The sequence below is a fragment of the Eptatretus burgeri genome, chromosome 4 (assembly GCF_056783735.1).
Source record: "Eptatretus burgeri isolate ZD-2024b chromosome 4, Ebu_testis_v1, whole genome shotgun sequence".
Lineage (NCBI taxonomy): Eukaryota > Metazoa > Chordata > Myxini > Myxiniformes > Myxinidae > Eptatretus > Eptatretus burgeri.
In genome coordinates this window covers 117,881,889-117,904,605 of record NC_140964.1, presented here as the reverse complement: position 1 = coordinate 117,904,605, position 22,717 = coordinate 117,881,889, and the positions used below count along the sequence as shown (strand labels likewise).

At 33.0% G+C, this 22,717-nt stretch overlaps 1 long non-coding RNA gene across 2 annotated transcripts in view; it reads right to left on the bottom strand.

Annotated features, from left to right (window-relative positions):
- LOC147028957 (uncharacterized) overlaps nucleotides 1–19,278 on the bottom strand; it is a 31,183-nt gene extending 11,905 nt beyond the window's left edge. Inside the window, exons 1-3 of one of the 2 annotated variants that reach the window (XR_015057783.1) lie at nucleotides 18,840–19,266; nucleotides 18,578–18,742; nucleotides 16,170–18,480 (exon numbers count right to left, since the gene is read on the bottom strand). This is a non-coding gene — a long non-coding RNA (uncharacterized LOC147028957). Of the gene's footprint in view, nucleotides 1–16,169; nucleotides 18,481–18,577; nucleotides 18,743–18,839 lie in introns of those variants that run through there. The other variant, XR_015057784.1, reaches the window with a different exon arrangement.
- Between the last annotated feature and the right edge of the window lie 3,439 nt (nucleotides 19,279–22,717).

Below are 22,717 nucleotides of genomic sequence, written 5' to 3'. Positions count from 1 at the left end.
TGACTCCCAACTTTTTAGATTATGATAATTTAATAATTAATTATATAATTTTCACAAAGTCGAGTTTTCAACCAGAGTATCAACTACTCTCACAAGGTTTTAATGCTGGTCTTCAAAAAGAAGATATAATCGGTTTATTTAAAGTTCAAAAAAACCTAAATGATTATAACATTGAAGATATAATCAACTATTTTGTGATACACAGAGACGTAAAAAGAAATCAAAACCGATAACTTGTATTCTTAGTGATAATACAGGTGATATACCATCTCCCCAAGATTTGGATAAATCAAAAAAGAATCTCGTTATCTTTGATGATTGTGTTAATGAGAGAAACGAAACGGTAATGGACAGCTACTACACAAGAGGGAGACATTCTTCTTGTAATTGTAATTATCTCAGTCAATCGTACTTTCAACTTCCTCGTCGTTCCATCACAAACAATGCTAATACTTTAATTTTATTCAAGTTAAATTCAATAGATATAAACAATTTTTGGAGAGATAATTGTTGTGCATTATGTAGTAAAAAGGAATTTGGAGATTACATGAAGCACACGACTGAAAAATATAAATATATTGTTGTGAAACAAGATGAGATATTAAATGATATTTTCCAATAAATAAATGGATGCGAAAGAAAGAACAAGAAGATTTAAGGAACATCAAGAGTTGGTTTCAAAAGTTGTAAAACAACAGTAAGACATAAAGAAGAAACGCAGACGGAAACTAAAGGCCCAGTCACACCTTGACGTTTTAGCCAGGAATGGCAACGTATAAAAATGCATGTAAAACGTTGGCGTACACTGAAGTTTTGAGGTTTTTTTTTAAGTTTTGGTTGGATTCATAACGTGTTGGTCATATGCATAACATATTAGTAACGGGCACAGAACGTTTCGTTGTGTTAAAGATAACTTATACCAACGAATGATTAGCCTGTTGTCGACATTCACAACCTATGCCCAACGATAGTTTAACTTAGGCATAGCATGCTGCACGTATCGCCGACGAACTCGTGGCGTTCTCTGTTAAAAACCTGCCGCACGCAGATTTAAATCATAACCGCCTGAAAATTGGAAGTGTCAACATCGCAGTCACATCTTGACGATTTAGCCAGCGTATGCCGACCTATGAAAAATGTGTCTAAAACGCTGGGACACGTCGAATACGGTATGGGTAAGTTGTGTATACGTTAGGAGCACGATGAAAAACAATGAAGTACGCTGGCATATTACGTGGTACGTCTAGTACGTCGTGAAATTTCAAGCATGCTGAAAGTTTCACGACGTACTCGACGTATGGCTCACAAGTTCCGTATACGCTGGCATAAGTTCTCGGCACGCTCCGCAATTGTTTACACACGTCGGCCACACGTTACTTGTAAGTTACTCATAAGTCGAAACACGTCGAGGTAATGTTTAGCATACCCGAAACTTAATTTTTAACCTACGAGTAATGTGCTTTGAACCTATTAGTAGCGTGCTTTGAACCTATGTGTAACGTATCTCAAACGCACATTGGCGTATGAAGATGAATTTGATTGACGTCTTCCGGATGACCACAGAACTTACTGAACGTGTTTCTAACTTACAGCTACCATATAATGGCGTATTGGCAGCGTTTAGGGGACTTGGTATATACAAATGGGCTTCACAAGAGGAACCCGTCAGTGTTCCAGACTCCATGTTGAGTAGATGTCAATGTCAGTAGCAGTGGCAGTAGCAGTAGTAGTAGTAGTAGTAGTAGTAGTAGTAGTAGTAGTAGTAGTAGTAGTAGTAGTAGTTCGAGAGAATTTCGTGATGTCGATGTTATTAGTAGTAGTTGTAGTAGTTCGAGAGAATTTCGTGATGTCGATGTTATTAGTAGTAGTAGTAGTTCGAGAGAATTTAATGATGTCGATGTTAGTAGTAGTAGTGGTGGTAGTAGTAGTAGTAGTAGTAGTATCAGTAGGAGTCGTTCGAGAGAATTTAGTGATGTCGATGTTGGTAGTAGTAGTAGTAGTAGTACTTCGAGATAATTTAGTGATGTCGATGTTATTAGTAGTAGTAGTTCGAGAGAATTTAGTGATGTCGATGTTAGTAGTAGTATTAGTAGTAGTATCAGTAGTACTAGTTCGAGAGAATTTAGTGATGTCGATGTTGGTAGTAGTAGCAGTAGTAGTAGTAGTACTTTCAAGTAACGTGTTGCAAAGTGTGAACAACGTTCGTGTAACGTGCTTACAAAACGTTACTCATAGGAGTAGGGTAAGAATACTGATTCTGGCTCACTTTTCCCCATGTAAATGAATGGGGGATTTTCAGCGATTTATTTTTTTTTTCCCTAAAAATAAACCCCCCTTTTTATCCCAAGGTATATTTATTTGTCTCCCCTTTTAACCTGGAGGTTGAACCTCATTGAATTGAACACCTGGGGGTTGAACAGCTCACTCATTGAACCTATAAAGATTTGTTCATTCTCAAATTCCTTCAATAGTTTAATTTTCTTTGCACAATAATCCCCATCTAAAATATTAACAAACAAAACATTTGAATCTTTATATTTTTTAAGATACCCCATTTGTGCCATTACGAAATGATAAACTTCTCTTAATGCTCGTGTTTGACCACCTCCTGAGCCACATATCATTTTGAGATTATAGTAAATTGTTTTTTCATTGTTCAATTGATAACCATCAAAGTTTTCAGTCCATTCAAGGATATTCATTTTTTTCTTTACATCCTCTAACTTACTAGTTTTTAAATTAATTCGCTTATTTGTTTTATTTACCTTTGTTTTAGTTATTTTTTCAATAAGACTTATTTGATATTTTTCACATTCATTATGTTTTCCATTTATATACCAAGACTGAGATTTTCTCCACTCTTTAGTTTGATTAATACTTGGTTTAACCATTTATATATTGTGAAAAAAACGCGGCGGTAGCCCTTAAAAACCCTAACCCATCTTCCCATCGTTAAAACATAATCTATTTTATACACTCTATCATACAATATCCATATGGAACACAATCTATTCCATTATCTAAAATAAATCTCTTATCATCAAAGGCTCCTAATGCCTTTTTATTTACTTCTTCACTATATATGTTATGTTTATAACTTCTTATTGTATTCATTTTTCCTATATTCTTCTTTCTTATTCATCAAACAATTATAATAATTTCTAAAAAGTTATTGATTTCTTTATTACATATTTCTTTATTCCCTTTAACCTCTTATCAATCTGTTCACCATACTTATAAGCATATGCCTTTGCTCTCAATCCAATAAACTCACTCATTACTTTTCCACCCAACTCATCCTTAAACTTACCAATAACCTTTTCATTCTTTTTGGAAAATAACTCACTCTTCTTGCTGAAATTACTTGTATCATATACTCCAATATTTTTCTTCATATCTTCATAAACATCATCAGTTTTTATATCTAAGATAAAACTATCAGTATCCATATACAACAATGAAACATTTTCACCATACTCTTTCTTTAAGTCATTATACAAATAATCATACATCAATATCTTTGATAAATCAAGAACTGCTGTTCCAATATAAATTGGTTTATCCATTACAATACTTTCCTTTTTCATATGAATTGCAGAAAAGTTCTCTGAAAAAACCTCTTCTCTCTCAAAACTTGGTTTATTTATCAATCTCGAAGCTTCTTTCCAAGATGTTGCTAATCTAATGTTTTGTCTGTTTCTAACATTTTCCATAGTCTTTCCAAATACAGCATTATTCATTAATTTATAAAAGTCCCCTTCAAATTTTACTTTTGTATTTGCTCTCATATCTGTATTGAATTGAATATACTTTTTCACCCAAGGACTTTGTTTAAATTTTAAAACTCTATGAATTTTAGCTACTCTCAATCCTTCTCTCAAAAACTGTTTTAAGCTTCTCTGATGCAAAACATATCCCTCTTTATCATAGAATGTTGTTAATAACTTTTCTGTTGATTTACCTTTAATATTAAAACTTTTATGATAATCACTTAACCATTCTTTCTTTGGAGTTTCTTTCTCACATGCAAAAGGAAGATCTTTATGCTTATTATGAAGATCACTCGGGTACCTCAAGTCAACTTCAAAATAATAACCTTCTTCTTCGTCATTCAATTCCTCTTGAGAAGAAATAACAATATTCATCAAAGCCTTTTCATAATCCTTTTCTTCCACCCACTCTAATTTACCATAAGGCAGAGATTGAGACATTGCCCATCCATACAAATTATTAGCATCAAAATACATCAAATAATTACTATCTTTTTCACTATTATAATTTGGAAGATATTTATTATTTGCTTTAGCATATCTTTTGAACATACTTGTGATATTCCACCTCTCTTGGACTTCTCAATCATCAAAAGCATATCAACATCACTGATTAAATCTATATCTTGTTTTGTCATTTTCAACATTGCACTCCAAGCTAAACCAGGAGCTGTGAAATAGTGGGCAGGGTCTAATCCATAACAATTTTTATTATGACAGAGTGTTCTAAAAGCCTCAAACACATCAGCTAACAATAAAACATCTGTTTTTAGATATAAATCATGATATTCTCCAAGGTTCTTTATCTTAAATATTTTCCATATTTCTTGTGCGTGTTTATATTCCTTATCACTTATCTCTTCTTCATAAAGGTTATTATAGAAACTTTCTTTTGAAGGAAGTTGTGTTTCTTTAAATCTCATAAATGAATCCATATAATCATAAGGATAAATTCCCTTACTTGTAAGAATTTTCTCTTTACTTTGAATTTCATTCCTTGTTTGAATTTCCTCTCTCGTAAGAATTCCTTCTTTAATCAGAATTTCATCTTTAATCTGAATTTCCTCTTTAGTTCGAATTTTCTTTATAATTAGAATTTCATCTTCAGTTAGAATTTCCTCTTTACTTTGAATTCTCTCTTTAATCTGAATTTCCTCTTTAGTGAGAATTTCCTCTTTTGGAAAGAATGAATTAAGATTTGGAAAAGAGTCCGTGGAGCTTAGATTTGATGCGAGGTAGGCTAGTGGTGTTCCCATAAACTTGTAAGAATCTAAAAACCTAATACGAGTTATAGGTTTTGTGAATATCATTTTTGAAAATGAAATATACTTTTGACTTGTGTTTGTTATAGCAGAAATATTCCCTGGTGTTTTTGAAAGTTCATTTATAAATAGATGTGTATCATAGTTGGCGCTGTTGTGAAGAAAGACTGGAATAAAAGAAGGTAATTTATAATTAAGATTACAACAGGAATGAGCGGACCTCTATATTTACCAGTAAGATGACAATGGTCTCTAACTTTAAACTCCTTAATTTCCCTCACAAATATGACAGATATTGTTCATTCTAAATTCTAATTTTTCTTCTTTGGTTAATTTCATCGGTTCATTTGTTTCTTTCATTAATTTAGTGAGTCTTATACAATCCTTTTCTAATCGTTTTACAAACTCTTGTGAAGCATTTTTTCCACGATAATGTTCAAGTTTGTTATACTTTTCTCCAACAGATGATTTGATATAATAACAAAAACCACAAGGAATATGTTTTTGATATTTATTTGTATATGGTTCTTTTGGATTAGGAGAAGCAGTATTTATCTTTTTAAGGATACATTCAAAATCAGCGTATATCACAAATGGGTGCATGATAGATTTATTATAATCTTCAAAATAAATCTTTTCACCAGGTTTAGGCATTGTAATTACAGCTGATTTATGATTACTACAATATTTTGAATGTTGTTCTAATCGTTCTTTTGTATGAAATGAATTAAGACATCGCTTACAAGGATATATTTTGTTTGCTGTTCTGAATACCTGAGAAGAGATTAATCTTGATAAATTATTGATGTATGTGTAATGTGAATTCTTTCCAACACTAAAATATAAAAGATCAATGTGTGTTTCTTCATTTTTATAGTTGTTTGAAATTTTTAATATTTGAACTTTGTTTGTATCCGTTAATCCATATACATTAATAGAAAGATTATTCTTTTTCTCAAATTTAGGAATATCTGTTAATGGCATTGGGAATTTAAAATCTTTAATGTCCAAGGTATTCTCATATTTCATATATTGTTTTACTCTTTCTGAATTACATTTTGGTGGATGTAAGTGAGCAAGAACAGACCAGAGAAAACATTTATTATCATTGTTCTTAATATTAACAACTGCCTTCTTTAGTTTTATTTCTTTTGGTAATTCAATATAAGAAGAAGCTTTAAGAGGGTTTGATTTTAGAATGTGTATATCTAAAAAGATGATTTTTTAATATTGAATCCACTTCCTACCACTGTATTATCAACATCCTCCTCTTGTCTTGATAGTTCTTCATAAACCCCACTATTCAAAAAATCTTGAAATGATGTTATAAAATGAAGATCTGTTCTCATATAAGGAGTTTGTTCTTCATCTTGTCTTTTCATATTCATTTTCACTCCCATATAAAACTTTAAAGTTTTCATTTCTTTTAATGTCTTTTTAATAAATTTTTCAACATCGGGTTTCACTATTTCAATTGATTCAGCTATTGATGATGGACCGGGTTCTCCAAATTGAAAAATCCTTATTTTTATATGCCCTTTAAATGCCTCATCAGTGTTTTTAATATAATAGTCTCCCTTTACTTTAAACTCATTTTTCTTGTGTTTTTGTGATTGAAGATGTTGATTATAACTACTCTTCAAAACATCCTTTGAACAGATATCACAATGTTTTCTTTCCAACTCAAGAGGAGATATTTGATGAAATAGATTAAATGTGTGTTTGTTGGTTCGGAGGTGTTTTCTATAATGTTTATATTCGTGATTACAAACATCGCAGTACGTTGTATTCACCATATTTATAGAATAAAACTTTGCTTGAACTAAAATTTTCTTGATGAAAATTTCGTTTAATTTATAGGTGAATCTGTGCTTAAAAACATTTTATCCTCCAACTTTTTCACTTAATAAATACAATGTTTCAAGACACAAAAGACAAGTTTCAATCAATCTCTTCATCTGTTAAAGATACTGAGAAATATGTCAAGGATGTAAAATTGAACAAAGATAAATATAACAACTATTGGATAAAAACTATTATGGTAAATAATATGAGTTCTTCAATTTCCTTCAGTGGAAGGGCTTTTAGTATACCTGGTAGAACATCAATTAAAGTATCTCTAACAAAAGTTTCTCCTCTCCTTCTAGTAATATATTCAAAACTAGAAAAAGCAATGAAACAAGAAAAAGTATCAAAGAACAAAAACCTTATGGATGAAGCTTTAGAAAGAAAAGATAAGACCATCTGTAATATGCAAGGAGAAATTTGTATTTTTTTCAACAACCCTAAAGATGTAAATCTTGATGAAATGAAAGATGTTAATATATCAGGTGAAATGACATTTCGTTCAATAGTAGTTAACGATAATTTTAAAATTACCTTTAATATAAAAAATGTTGTCGTTGAATCTGATAATGAAAAAAAAGTATATCGATATCGATGGTAATATACAACTGAAAGTATAGATGAATTTCAGTTTAAGTAAAGTTTTACTTTATAAATATGCTTGACTTTCCTGATTCTCCATATGACAAATTTGAGAATTGTCCTGCGTGTGAAAGACAGGGATTAAACACAGAGTCAAAAGCCTATAAACAATGTATATTCTGTGATTATCTTCTAATTAATGATAATAAAAATATAAAAAGGAAAATAATTCTTTTAGATTTACACCAAAAATGAATTACTTTACAAGATTGATTAGAGAAATGAATGTAAAGTATGAGGATGATAACACACCTTTCCTTACAAGGGAAGAAACTGAACGTATAAGAGAAATGTTCAAAGGATTGTTGTTGTATATTATTCATGGATGTAATTTTCTAGAAATATAAACACAAGATATTGTATAAATAAAATAATGGATTATCTTGAAATTAAACCTGAACTTAGGATAAAATATAGAGTTTCTAAAAAAGCTAATAATAAATTAAATAACCTGTTTTTCAAATATATAAATGAATGATTTTTTACCTATTTGGGAAAATAAGATAAAATTTAACAACCATAAAAATCTCCCAAATTCATTAAGATGTCTCATAGTTGGTTCAAGTGGATGTGGAAAACCTGCTTACTTTTAAAAATGCTCCTCACTCCCAACTTTTTAGATTATGATAATTTAATAATTTTCACAAAGTCGAGTTTTCAACCAGAGTATCAACTACTCTCACAAGGTTTTAATGCTGGTCTTCAAAAAGAAGATATAATAGGTTTATTTAAACGTCAAAAAAACCTAAATGATTATAACATTGAAGATATAATTCAACTATTTTGTGATACACAGAGATGTAAAAAGAAATCAAATCTTATAACTTGTATTCTTAGTGATAATACGGATGATATACCGTCTCCCAAGATTTGGATAAATCAAAAAGAACCTCGTTATCTTTGATGATTGTGTTAATGAGAGAAACCAAACGGTAATGGACAGCTACTACACAAGAGGGAGACATTCTTCTTGTAATTGTATTTATCTTAGTCAATCGTACTTTCAACTTCCTCGTCGTTCCATCAGAAACAATGCTAATACTTTTATTTTATTCAAGTTAAATTCAATAGATATCAATAATTTTTGGAGAGATAATTGTTCTACATTATGTAGTAAAAAGAAATTTGAGGATTATATGAAGCACACGACTGAAAAATATAAATATATTGTTGTGAAACAAGATGAGATATTAAGGGATATATTTTTTGTTTTATAAACAACTACATATATAAATGACAACTATTATTATAAATCTTGTGGGTAAATCTGCTTCTGGAAAAAACTTTCATAAATCAAGGTTCTTGTGTAGTACAAATGAGAATATTGTAAATTTACTTAAAAACACCTTCGTGATACGCATTGTATCAACAACAACTAGAGCAATAAGACCTGGAGAAGTAAAAGGTGAAGATTATCACTATATTTCAGTGGAGGAACATATGCGATTGAGGAATGAAGGACAAATATTTGAGGAGGTTTCTCTTGGTATAACAAAATATTCACATTGTAAGAGTGAGTTAAAGAAACTAAAATCTGGTGGTGTTGGGATATTAGAAACTAATCCAGAAGGAACGAGACAAATTATTAAATATCTGAGCGGAGTGAAGATTTTATCATTCGGTTTTGATGTTGATGAAGAAACTCAACACAAACGTATGAAAAGCAGAGATGCAAGGATTAGTGAAGAAGAAATTACAACTCGCATTAATGTTAATAAAGAATTTGATGAAATATTTAAAGAAAAGGATTTATTTGAACACATCTACTTGAATGATGAAGAAAAAGGAAAATTTCCCTGTTGATCTTTACAATTCATTAAATGATATTTTACAATAAATAAATGGATACAAAAGAAAGAGCAAGAAGATTTAAGGAACATCAAGAGTTGGTTTCAAAAGTTGTAAAACAACAGGAAGACATAAAGAAGAAACGCAGACAGAAACTAACGGGCGAAGAAGCATTTGAAAAAAAACAAGAGAAATTTTTTAAACCACTTTTAAAAACTTCCCAAGAAAAAATGAAAGATGTTTCCACAGTTCCCACAGTAGAATATACTCCTAGAAAGCTTCAAATGTTAAAAGATTTCAGTCAAATGACGGAGGAAGAATTAGAGCATTTAGGAGAATTAGAATATGATGATGAAGGTTTATTTCAACAACTGGAAGAGATTAATCAACCCCCTGATTATATTGTGAATGCTGTTCAAAACAATGAATATTCAGCAGATTCAAAACCAAAGCAGGACTCATTCCAACAGAACAACCAGCAATATTTCATCTTGTTCAAGAAAAGGTATTGATATTTAATGATGAATTAAGGTTCTTAAGTTCTGCTCAACCCCTGTTAAACTAACTCCGAGATTAATGTTTCTTCTCACAAAAGATGGAAGACAAGGTTCAACTGTGAGGGATGAATCAAAGTATATTGATAAACCATTGGATATGGAAAATAATGATGATAGAGTATATATTGATTTGCTGAACACTCTAAATTATAAGGTTATTCTTTCTGGTAAAAGTAGGAAGAATGAGAAGGAGAAACACATTATTCAGGCTTTAAGTATCCTTGGTTCAGGTATTAGTTTTCTTCCAAATGACCCATCGCAATTAGTTAATAGACTGTTATTGTTGTTCGGGAGTAAGAAGGCTGGAAATAACAATTGTTTTAATGAAGCATCAGCCATTTTAGACCAGTTGATGAACATGAAAATAATTAATAAATCTCAATATAAAGACATTTTATCTCATATTAAATAAGATGAGAAGCACAATCCTGAGTTTTAATTTCACAACAAGCGACCACACATCTTCATTCCCATACCCACTACAACTTGACACAACAAAAGAATATGAGGCATCTTTATTGTCCATGGAGACTTATAATACCTTATTTAATATAACCGAGAAAAATGACAAGTTTAGTTATAATCCGGGAAGTGGATACAAAACGATAACAGTCTCACCCGAGCATACGAGATTTCTCAAATATCTTCCTAAATTGCTCTCGTCTTATGAAAGAACAGGGTGATGAACCAAAAAATATTGTTATAAACATTCAAAAACATACTTCAAAATCAACGATTAAAGTTAAAAATAACTACAAGGTTGATTTCACAATTGATAATTCATTTAGAGAGTTATTAGGTTTCTCCTCAAAAAGATTGAAACTAATGGGACGTTTTACAGTGATAATGTCATTCAAATATCCTCAGGAAATAAATTCGGTGTTAATTCACTGTGATTTGATTGATGGTGCTTATAATGATGGATTAAAAACAAATACAATATTTTCATTCAGCGCATACTCAACCCCAATTGGTTATAAATTCAATATGGAGCCTAAAAATTTGGTTTATCTACCTGTGTCAGGAAAAACCATACACAGAGTAAATTTTAGGATAACCGACCAAGATAATCGTGTGATCTCTTTTAATGGAGAAGTTATATCCATCAGAATTCACCTACGTGAAGTTTTTCAATAAATAAATACGATGGTTATTGTGAGGAAGCACGAGTTGGGAAAATATAAAATAATTACAGGGGATGGGATGTTCCTTTCCCCGTACTACAAGGGTGAAGGTATGTATCTTGGTAGAGGATACTATAAACCTAAGAGACAAAGGGGTGTCGGACATCAATTTAGAGGAGATGGGATAATTGATACTCTCATGGGTATTGGTTCAACTATTCTTAAACATAAAGACCTAATTGGTTCAACTGCTTCTGCTGTGGGAAATGTAGCAGGTGCTGTAAAGAGTATAAAAGATGCTCAGAAAGAATCTCATAAATTACAAGCAATAAAAGAAATTAAGAAAGGTAAAACTCAGTTGTCCCCCAAGAACGACAGAAAATAATTCAAATACTTGGATCAGGGTTTCAAAAGTTTTAACATCTTTTTTCCTAAATAAATACAAGTATGGAAGCAATTGATAGTATCTATGATTTGGATGATACTATTATTATCTCAAACTCCACTAAAAAAGAAGATTACTTCAAGGTAAATGCAATAACTGGAACAGACTGGAATACAAATGGTACAAAAAGTTTTGAAATAAATAATCAACAAACCTATTTGAATCTCTCCGAAAGTTTCTTGTTGTGTAAATTTAAATTCACTAAGGCTGGGAATAACACAAACGCTACACTTGTAAATGATTTCTTCTGGAAAATGTTTGATAGTGTGCGATTGTATATTGGAACACAAGAAGTTGAAGCGGTTGATTATGTCTCTGCTGTATCTGAAATGATGAAATTTACACTCTATACATTCAGTGATAGAATGGGAAAGGGGTCTGTCGAAGGTTTTATTCCTGATATGTCAACGGGAACAAACACAGACCCTGGGTATACTCAAAGGAAAGGAATGTATAATGATGATACAAAAGCAGAAAATAGTTTTACTGTGGCAGTTCCTCTTAAAGGTATATTTGGATTTTGTGATTATGATAAAGTTCTGTATGGTCTTAAAATTAGATTTCAACTACAAAGGAATGATAATGAAAATAGATTGCTTTTTGGTGTTGGTAATGCTTTTGGTGATCAGAATAAATTTGTAATTGAGGAGATGAGTTGGTATATCAGTGAATATACTCCTAATCTTAAAACAGAAGAGATGTTGAATCGAAGACTTAACTCAAAAAAACCACTCAGTGTATCATACCTCAAAAGAAGATGTCAACACGTTAAACTCAATCAAACTACTTACACGTGGAATTTGGGTGTTCTGGAAGGAAAGCCACGATATCTGTGGATGATTTTTAAAAAGCCAGATGGTGATACTGCGACTGATAAGAATAATGCATTGAGTGATAATGCTAAGGTGAAACAACTTCGCGTTTCTCTAGATGGAACATTTTATCCACGAGATAGATTGGAAATTAATTGGGAAAAAAATGATTTTGCTGAAGCATACAAGTCTTACCAAAAGGTGTGTGAAAGTAATGGAAATAAAGAACCTATTTTGGATATGACAGCATTTAAAAGTTTGTATACAATCTATACGTTTGACCTGAGCGCTCAAAAAGAAACTATAAAGTCTAATCGAGTGGATACTTCCCTATACATTGAAAGAGGAGAGAGTGAAGAAGTTGATACATATTGTTTGCTTTTGGAAGAAACAGAATTGCAGATTAATACAGATAATGGTGTGATGATTAGTCTCACATAATTTTTTGTTAAATAAATGAGTGGCAAAGTACCAACTGGGGTATATGTTAATCAAATCAATCTTCATAAACTATCATCTTGTGTTCAAAATCAAAAGCCTTGTACGATTAACGTTAATACAATTCAGAGAAAAGGAGCAGTAAGAATTGATGTTTTGCTCACAAGAGAACAGGTTAAAATCTTGAATGACACTGGCTCACTTAAAATTAAAATGACAAAACCAATGTTGAAAAAATATTCAATAAGAGAGACGAGTGGAGGATTTCTCCCATTTCTAATTCCTTTATTTGCTGGTTTAAGTGCGGTTGGAGCATTGACGGGTGGTATTTCAACAGCGGTCAAAACTGCCAACGAAAGGAAGGCTCAACTCCAGGCTCAAAAGAATTGGAAAGACATAACAAAGAGTTGGAGAAACAAATTAGTGGAAGTGGTGTAATTGTAGATTTTGCTGAAAAACTTGAAGGTCTGCCTGATAAAGCGAGATTGTTAGTTGGAGATATGCTTTCTTCTATAGCACAAGCAGGTGTAAAATTAACGAAAAGAGGTAATGGATTATATCTTTCTAATAAATAAATGAGCATTGATGAGTGGTTGAAAGAATTTGGAAAGAATACAACATCAAATTTACAACTTGCCAAATATTGTAAGAAATTAAAAATTCATAATGTGGTTATTTGTATGAGAGATGAATTAACAAATGTGTCGAAACATACAAAGAATATTATTATGAACTTAGAAGATAATGATGGGAACGGTTCTCATTGGGTTTGTATTTTTAATAGTCAAGACAAATATTATTTTGATAGTTTTGGTCTTCCACCACCTGTTGAAGTCATAAAATTCTTACAGAATGGTGTTTATCAAACATTTCAAGTCCAAGAATTAAATTCCAAGTGTTGTGGTCAATTATGTCTATATGTGTTATTTCAACTCAACAAAAATAAAAATTTTATGATATTATTTTTAATCTAATATAAATGACTTATGTTGGTAAAGATGGTTCTATCTTTGGTGTATCTCAAGAACTGGATATTGATTTATCAAATTATTACACAAAGGCACAGGCTGAACGATATAAATATAATATAAACAAAAATATTAACATGAAAAATGCTTATAAATTAAAAAATTATCCAAGCCCGACTGACGCGAATGACTTGGTGAGATTAAGCGATTTATCACAATATATATACTTAAATAAAACGGCTGTGTATTCTAAAGATACAGAAGTGTTGATATTATCTCCAGGTCATACAGAATTCACAGTTCGAATTAAAATAAATTTTTATAAAGAAGGGCGTATCGTTTGTATGAGAATAGAACAATGGGGGTATGATATGAATGATTTAGGGTATAATTGGTCATTTAAAATTAACCTCGAAGACCTGGAACAATTAAATCAGTCTCGTAAGGAAGAATATTATCCACTTGGTATCGAGAATGAGTTTTGTGGAGCCACGATTAGTAAACAACAAATAAAAGAATTTAATAAGGGTAAATATAATAATGGTTTTGCCCTTGTTTATCTCATGAAAACAGAAAAAACAGGATTATATATAATAAGTAAGGAAATACAAAATGATTTAACTATGGGAAGATGGGGAGGTGTTTCGTGCCATAATATTATTCTATCATATATTTCTAATACATAAATGACAGCAAGAAGGCTTCAAGAAAATTATCATTTCTGTGTTCAAGCATACCTTCAAGAAAAGGGTATTCGGTATTTTAATAAATATGTTCTACAACATAAGAATGAGGTATTTTCAATAAAAGATTGGCATTATGCTGATGTTGATAAACCGACAACTTTAGATTTAATTAGAATGTTAAATAATGAAAAAATTATAAGGTTAAGAAAAGGTAAGGCTCTTTAAGAAATTCAAAAGAAATTTTATTGGTATCCTGTTGTAAAAAAAAATTATTTTGGATACAGGAATAACAAGAAATCCTGATGAATATATGTATAATATTCTATGGGGTGTAAACGATTCAAGTATAGTAAGGGATGAGGAAGGAGTTGAAGAAGAGAGGGAAGAGAGAGAGAAGGAGGAAAGAGAGAAGAGAGAGAGGGAGAAGAAAGAGAAGGAGGAAAAGGAGAAGAGAGAGAAGGAGGAAAAGGAGAAGAGAGAGAAGGAGGAAAGAGAGAATAGAGAGAGGGAGGAAAGAGAGAAGAGAGAGAGGGAGGAAAGAGAGAAGAGAGAGAGGGAGGAAAGAGAGAGAATGAATAAATATCAAAATATGGAAAGCAGTCAGATTCAAAAAAGATTGGTGGTATTACAGAAAATAACTCAACCCACCGAGGAGGAAAACAAAGAATTGACAAGTCTATTTGCAATACTTTCGACAAGACTATTAGCATCGACAAGATATGGATTTTAATTCAAGTTTTTTCTTAAATAAATGGAGGAGAGAGTGAAGGCATTTCTAAGGATTCTTTATGTTTTAAAAATTAAGATTCAAATGTGCATGTTGGAAACTAAAAAGGTTTTTGCACTCTGCAGGAATTTTTCTCATAAATAAATGAGTTATTGTCTCAAATGTAAAAAGAAAACTAATACTAAAAATATTTCATATATTAAAAGTAAAAATAACAGGGTTATACAAAAGGTATATGTTCGGTGTGTCGTTCAAAAAAAATCAATTTATCTCCAAACACAAACTCGGAGGAGATATACAAAAGTTTTTATCAGGAAGTAAATTTACAACTACTGGAATACCAGGGGAATTACATCTTCCAGGTTATTCTTTCTGTGGTCCAGGCACAAACTTAGATAAAAGATTAGATGAGGCAGACAATCCTAAATCCTGGAGTAAACCAATCAATAGAGTTGATGAAGTGTGCATGAGACACGATATTGATTATGGGAATACCACAACGTTGGAAGAAAAGCATGAAGCCGATAGAGAAATGTTGTATAATTTGTCTCTGATACAAAATCCAACCTTGAGAGAAAAAGTTGATAGGTTCATCGTGAAGAAGATGATTAGTGCTAAATTGAAACTTCTACTTGGAAATTCAAAAACTTATAGGCTCTAATGATGCCATTAAGACTGAAGAGCAATTAGCTGATGAATTACATAAACCAATATTCACAAAGTTTCAGAGAAGGAAAGTTTATTCCAAGGAAGTTGATTATATCTGGTCTGCTGATTTGATTGAACTCAATAATGATAAGGGGTACAAGTATGCTTTAACCGTTATTGATTTGAGGAGTAGATATGCGTGGGTTGTCCCTTTAAAAAACAAAACAGGTAATACTCTTATGTTAGCTTTTCAACAGATATTTAATAAAAGTAAGAGAAAACCTAAGAAATTGTGGACTGATGAGGGTAGAGAGTTTTATAACAAGACATTTATGAATTTTTTAAAAAATAACAGTATTACATTATACAGTACCTTTAATGAAGGGAAGGCAGTTGTTGTTGAACGTTTTAATCGTACCTTAAAAGAGAGACTATATAAAAAATTCACACAACTCGGTTCACAACAATGGTTATCTTTTATTCAGGATATTGTGGATAAGTATAATGACACGATTCACACGTCAACGAATATGAAGCCATCAGAAACATTTACAAAATTAAAATATGAAAAAGAGATTAATGTCAGAAAACCTAAGTTCAAAGTTGGTGATATCGTAAGAATATATAGGTGGAAATCTCATTTTGAAAAGGGTTTTACTGAACGATGGACGAAAGAACTTTTTAAAATTGTTGATGTAATAGATACAGTTCCTTGGACTTATAAAATATATGATTTGGAAGGGGAAGAGATTTTAGGTTCATTTTATTCACAGGAATTACAAAAGACAAAACTAAGCAGATAATACACCTTTGTGGACACTAGAGGGACAAGTCCGAGGTGTATTACAGTATATAATGTGTGTCAAGGGGGACGTTCTTAGATCTGTGAACCCCAAACACAGAATCCTCAACTGAATAGTCAAGGCTTAACTTTTGTTTGTGTGTGTGTGTGCAATGGGAGCAATAGGTTGGCGCTTCACTCCCTCCTACTATACACCGTTGTGGACACTCGAGGGCCAAGTCCGAGGTGTATAACAGTATATAATGTGTGTCAAGGGGGACGTTCTTAGATCTGTGAACCCCAAACACAGAATCCTCAACTGAATAGTCAAGGCTTAACTTTTGTTTGTGTGTGTGTGTGCAATGGGAGCAATAGGTTGGCGCTTCACTCCCTCCTACTATACACCGTTGTGGACACTCGAGGGCCAAGTCCGAGGTGTATAACAGTATATAATGTGTGTCAAGGGGGACGTTCTTAGATCTGTGAACTCAAACACAGAATCCTCAACTGAATAGTCAAGGCTTAACTTTTGTTTGTTGATGTGTATGTGTGTGTGTCCCAACCCTCACATTCAAAATCTCAACCCCAACCCTCACATTCAAAATCTCAACCCCAACTCAATCCTCACCCAACACAATGTCTTTTTCAAAATGAGATTTCCACCTATATATATATATTTTTACGTTTTTTTTTTTTCTTCTTCCAATTCTGTCTTTTAAGGCTTTCAGGTTTGATGACGTAGAAAGAGGGAGTAAGCCTGCACTTTCTTCCCAGAACAAACAATGTATATTTTTTGTTTTTTTTCTCTTCTTCCAATTCTGTCTTTTTAAGGCTTTCAGGTTTGATGACGTAGAAAGAGGGAGTAAGCCTGCACTTTCTTCCCAGAACTTTCTTTGATCTTGCTCCCATCAAGCACCATCCGACAAAGAACTACATCGATAGGTTTAGATCCCAAAGAGTGATAGCAACTCCAAAAGTCTCCAAAATATAAATAAATAAAATAATAATAATAATAAATAAATAAATAAATAAATAAAAGCCCCCAAAAAAGTTTCAAGTGTCCAACATAAACCCAACTTTCCAAGTCTTCAAGGTATAACCACATTCCCGTTGAGTTTCCAAGATATGTATCACATTGTGAGTTATCAATCCAGAACCCACATTTCAAGTATTCAAAGTAAAACCAACTTACAAAGTCTCTTAAGGATAACTCATTTACTGATTTTTTCAAAATTTGTGAGTCTCCAAGGTAGGCCCCATATTTAGAACCATCTTGGCAGAACCCTTTTCCTGAGTCTCCAAGGTAGTTATTTAAACCATCAAGGCAGAACTCATTTACTGATTTTTTCAAAATTTGTGAGTCTCCAAGGTAGGCCCCATATTTAGAACCATCTTGGCAGAACCCTTTTCCTGAGTCTCCAAGGTAGTTATTTAAACCATCAAGGCAGAACTCATTTACTGATTTTTTCAAAATTTGTGAGTCTCCAAGGTAGGCCCCATATTTAGAACCATCTTGGCAGAACCCTTTTCCTGAGTCTCCAAGGTAGTTATTTAAACCATCAAGGCAGAACTCATTTACTGATTTTTTCAAAATTTGTGAGTCTCCAAGGTAGGCCCCATATTTAGAACCATCTTGGCAAAACCCTTTTCCTGAGTCTCCAAGGTAGTTATTAAAACCATCAAGGCAGAACTCATTTACTGATTTTTTCAAAATTTGTGAGTCTCCAAGGTAAAACTTGTATTCTGGCTCATCAAGGTATAACTTGTTCAGTGGGTATTGTCTTGATAACTCACAATGAGTACTATTGCTGTAAAACTCTTTTTCAGGATTTTGCTGGTCTCCAAGGTATAACTCTTTGGTTGGGTCATCAAGGACGAACTCGTTCTGTGGGTCTTGGTCGCTCATAAGGTCTTCAACCAAGCCAACAATTTCGCCCCAAGTTGTAGCAAAAGCAGTATTTTCATTTCGTATTTCAGACACAATTTCCTGTGAGAGAAAATAATAATGTATTAATTAAGTTATTTAATTATTAAATGAGTATGCTTCAATCAAAGTTTGAAAATAGGAAAATAAAAAATCTTACCTCAATAGATAAGAGGTTTGAATCCAGTTCATCAACTTGAAGGTTTAGTTCCATAGAAGACAGAGAGTTCCAAGGAACACCAAAGTCATCCCACTCAAGGTCTTCAACCAAGCCAACAATTTCCCCCCAAGTTGTAGCAAAAGCAGTATTTTCAGATACAATTTCCTGTGAGAGAAAATAATAATGTATTAATTAAGTTATTTAATTATTAAATGAGTATGCTTCAATCAAAGTTTGAAAATAGGAAAATAAAAAATCTTACCTCAATAGATAAGAGGTTTGAATCCAGTTCATCAACTTGAAGGTTTAGTTCCATAGAAGACAGAGAGTTTGAGACAAGCACACAGAACACCATTGCCAGCAAGAACAAATGTTTAAAATGGAGCCTGGGTTTGAAGCTTTTATAGAGAAAGACTGGTGGGTGTGGTTTCCTTTGGAAATTCCCTGGGCAAGCCTAGGCAAGCCTTCATTGGGAAATTTTTCAAAACCATAACATCCTGTAATTTTCTAGTGATTTCTTTGTGAGTCAGAGATGAACTGGAAATGATGTAAGAGTGGGCGGGGCTTAGCAAAAGTAGGCGGAGCTTAGGAAAAGTGGGCGTGGCTTAGGAAAAATACCTTATGAAAAGTGGGCGGAGCTTAGCAAAAGTGGGCGGGGCTTAGGAAAAGTGGGCGTGGCTTAGAAAAAATACCTTGTGAAAAGTGGGCGGAGCTTAGCAAAAGTGGGCGGGGCTTAGGAAAAGTGGGCGTGGCTTAGAAAAAATACCTTATGAAAAGTGGGCGGAGCTTAACAAAAGTGGGCGGGGCTTAAAGAAAAGTGGGCGGGGCTTAACAAAAAATAACCTGTGGCTCAGGAGGTGGTCAAACAAGAGCATTAAGAGAAGTTTATCATTTCGTAATGACACAAATGGGGTATCTTAAAAAATATAAAGATTCAAATGTTTTGTTTGTTAATATTTTAGATGGGGATTATTGTGCAAAGAAAATTAAACTATTGAAGGAATTTGAGAATGAACAAATCTTTATAGGTTCAATGAGTGAGCTGTTCAACCCCCAGGTGTTCAATTCAATGAGGTTCAACCTCCAGGTTAAAAGGGGAGACAAATAAATATACCTTGGGATAAAAAGGGGGGTTTATTTTTAGGGAAAAAAAAAATAAATCGCTGAAAATCCCCCATTCATTTACATGGGGAAAAGTGAGCCAGAATCAGTATTCTTACCCTACTCATAGGTTAGAAATAAGTTTTGGGTACACTAAACATTACCTCGACGTGTTTCGACTTATAAGTAACTTACAAGTAACGTGTTTCAACATTTGTCAACGATCGCATAACGTGCCTACAGCTAATGGCCAGCGTAGTAGAACGTGTGAGTCATACGCCGGCATACGTCGTAAAATTTCAAGCATGAAAAAATTCGATGAAAACCCAAAAGTTCAATGTTTAAAGCCAGCGTACAACGACGTATGGCAGTGTTTTTCAGCGTGCTCTCAATGTTATCAAAACTTACCCATAACGTACTCAACATGTACCAGCGTTTTAGACAAATTTTACAAAAATCGGCATAAGCTTGCTAAAACGTCAAGGTGTGACTGGGCCTTAACGGGTGAAGAAGCACTTGAAAGAAAACAAGAGAAATTTTTAAACCACTTTTAAAAACTTCTAAAGAAAAAAATTATAGATGTTTCCACAGTTCCCACAATAGAATATATGCCTAAAAACTTGAAATGACAAAGATTTCAGTCAAATGACGGAGGAAGAATTAGAGCATATAGGAGAATGAGAATATGATGATGAAGGATTATTTCAACAACTGGAAGAGATTAATCACCCCCCTGATTATATTGTGAATGCTCTTCAAAACAATGAATATTCAGCGGATTCAAAAACCAAAGCAGGACTCATTCCAACACAATAACCAGCAATATTTCATCTTGTTCAAGAAAAGGTATTGATATTTAATGATGAATTAAAGTTCTTGGGTTCTGCTCAACCCCCTGTTAAACTAAATCCGAGATTAATGTTTCTTCTCACAAAAGATGGAAGACACGCTTCAACTGTGAGGGGTGAATCAAAGTATTTTGATAAACGATTGGATATGAAAAATAATGATGATAGAGTATATATTGATCTGCTGAACTCTGTTAATTATACGGTTGGTCTTTCTGGTAAACGTGGCAAGAATGAGAAGGAGAAACACATTATTCAGGCTTTAAGTAGCCTTGGTTCAGGTGTTAGTTTTCTTCCAAATGACCCATCGCAATTAGTTAATAGACTGTTATTGTTGTTAGGTAGTAAGAAGGCTGGAAATAACAATTGTTTTAATGAAGCATCAGCCATTTTAGACCAGTTGATGAACATGAAAATAATTAATAAATATCAATATAAAGACATTTTATCTCATATTAAATAAGAAAAGAAGCACAATCCTGAGTTTTAATTTCACATCAAGTGACCACACATCTTCATTCCCATACCCACTACAACTTGACCCAACAAAAGAATACGAGGCATCTTTATTGTCCATGGAAACTTATAATACCTTATTTAATATAACTGAGAAAAATGACAAATTTAGTTATAATCCGGGAAGTGGATACAAAACAATAACACTCTCACCCGGAGTGAGATCATGAGATCTCACTCTCAAATCATGAATCATACATATGAGATTTCTCAAATATCTTCCGAAATTGTTCGTCTTATGAAAGAACAGGGTGATGAACCAAAAATATTGTTATAGATATTCAAAAACATACTTCAAAATCAACGATTAAAATAAAAAATAACTACAAGGTTGATTTCACAATAGATAATTAATTTAGAGAGTTACTGAGTTTCTCCTCAAAAAAGATTGAAACTAATGGGATGGTTTACAGTGATAATGTCATTCAAATATCCTCAGGAATAAATTCGGTATTAATTCACTGTGATTTGATTGATGGTGCTTATAATGATGGAATAAAAACAAATACAATATTTCCATTCAGCGCATATTCAACCCCAAATGGTTATAAATTCAATATGGAACCCAAAAATTTGGTTTATCTCCCTGTGTCAGGAAAAACCATACACAGAGTAAATTTTAGGATAACCGACCAAGATAATCGTATGATTTCTTTTAATGGAGAAGTTATATCCATCAGAATTCACCTACGTGAAGTTTTCCAATAAATACATATGATGTTTATTGTGAGGAAACACGAGTTGGGAAAATATAAAATAATTACAGGGGATGGGATGTTCCTTTCCCCATACTACAAGGGTGAAGGTATGTATCTTGGTAGAGGATACTATAAACCTAAGAGACAAATGGGCGTAGGGCATCAATTTAGCGGAGATGGGATAATTGATACTCTAATGGGTATCGGTTCAACTATTCTTAAACTTCTTCTTCTTCTTTTGGCTGCTCCCGTGAGGGGTCGCCACAGCGGATCATCCGTATGATCCGCATAGTGATTTGGCACATGTTTTACGCCGGATGCCCTTCCTGACGCAACCCTGGTCGCCTCTTATGACACAGGGATAAGGTACACCTATTTTAACCGGGGTATACACCAGCCCAGTATACTGGTACTCATTTCGCCGACCTCGGAAGGATGACAGGCTGAGTCAACCCCCTGGTGTATTAATTCAGTGGCCCAAAGGGGCTTGAACTCAGGACCTCTTGGATCCCAAGCCGCTGTCCTAACCACTGCGCCAACACCAGGCTCTCTTAAACATAAAGACCTAATTGGTTCAACTGCTTCTGCTGTGGGAAATGTAGCAGGTGCTTTAAAGAGCATAAAAGATGCCCAAAAGGAATCTCAAAAATTACAAAATTTTAATCACTACCATTGTTGTAAGTTGTATCAAAGCATGAAAAGTTGTTTGAGACGGGGTTACACTGCGTTTTCTCATGTCTGAGTGAAGACATAAACACCAGTTCAGATATGTCTGCCTTTCAGCTGCAGTAAAGGTTGTAAGAAAAGATAAGTTTGGTATAGCAGTGCTGCCAGTGGGTGTGAGCCTACCTCCAAGCATGCAATTAAAGTGCGTGACAGTTGTGGTGTCTGAGTTGTAAAGACATCATAGATTGTGGTCTCAATTTTGGCTGAAGGCAGCAGTATGAAGGATTTGTCTTCTAAGCTTCTGGAAACCA